Here is a 1,450-nt window from a genome sequence, read left to right as displayed (position 1 = left end):
GAAGAGGGCATCATGGAGTTATGGACTGGAACTGGAGGTATGGACTGCTGTTAACCACAATGTGGGTGCTGGGAACTGTAACCAGAGGTTCTCTGCAAGAGCAGTGAGTGCTCTTTAACCACTGAGCCATCTCTCTAGCCCCACATTTAATTTTTTTAATTTTAAGTTTTGTTGTGGTGTGCAGTATGTATATGGTTCATGAGCTTGCTGGTGTGGATGTGTTCATATGCATATGAAGGCCAGATGTCAATATCTGATGTCTTTCCTCAGTTGCTCTTTATCTTCATTTTTTAAGACAGAAGGTCTCTCACTGAACCTGAAGATCATGGATTCAACTAGGCTGCCTAGCCAATGAGCTTCATGGATCAGTCTGCCTCTGCTGCCACAGCACTCGGTGCTATAAGCATGCATCATCCTGTCTAGTTTTACATGGGTGCTGGGGAGGCCTGACCTCAGGCCCTCACGCTTTCATGGCAGGCACTTTACTGACTGAGTCATCTCTATGTCCACCCATTTTTTAAAATTTTAACTGATATATTGCAATTGCATATATTTATAGGGTATATGATACATATATAATTGTATATTGCAAATGGTGTGACATTTTCAAAAGTGAACTTAGCTAATAATGCAATATGAAAAGCATCTTGTCAGTGGCAAGGCAGAGTGGTGATTATGGGATGTTCTACAGTTTTCTGTCTTTCTCATCTGTGAAGACAGCTCACCTGCAAGTTACTATCTGTTCACCAGTAGTCACCCAATCAGTTCCATTGGTAATATCACACAGGGGCAAATTTAAGTTTAGGTTTATTGCACCAATTGTGGCTTCAAAAGTTTGTAGATAGTCCTATGTAGCAACTCTGAACAAAATACTAGAAAGGCTGACTAGACTCCAGTGGATGAACTTGCACCAAAGCACAACCTGGGTACAAATGCTTGACTGGAAAGGCCTTAACATATATGACAGAATGTATAAAATTGAGGGGGATAGGGTATAGGAGGGTGAGGATGGGGGAGTGGGTCTAAACCTGATTAATATCTATTATATGAAATGCACAAAAACTCAATAAAAATAGTTTTTAAAAGAAATAATGTAAATAAAACAATACTTCTTATCATTGAAACAAATTGCTTGTCACTTGTCATTCAATTCATGTCAGTAAAAAGTTAAAGTTATTTTATCTGCAGGACTGGAGAGATGGCTCATCCGTTAAGAGCACTGACTGCTCTTGCAAAGGACCCAGTTTCGATTCCCAGTACCCACTTGGCAGCTACGAACCATCCTTAACTCTAGTTCCAGGGTAATCCGAAGTCCTCTTCTGACCTCTGTGGCATTGCACAACGCAGGTGCGCTTGCATAGTGCAGGCAATATACTCATACACATAAAATAAAAATAATAAATAAATTTTTTTCTTTTTTATTTTTTGTTTTATTTTTAAAAAATATTTT

This window comes from Nannospalax galili, unplaced genomic scaffold (genome assembly GCF_000622305.1).
Source record: "Nannospalax galili isolate Female #2095 unplaced genomic scaffold, S.galili_v1.0 scaffold69, whole genome shotgun sequence".
NCBI lineage: Eukaryota > Metazoa > Chordata > Mammalia > Rodentia > Spalacidae > Nannospalax > Nannospalax galili.
The sequence above is the reverse complement of the archived record's forward strand: the minus strand, read 5'-3'. Positions refer to the sequence as shown.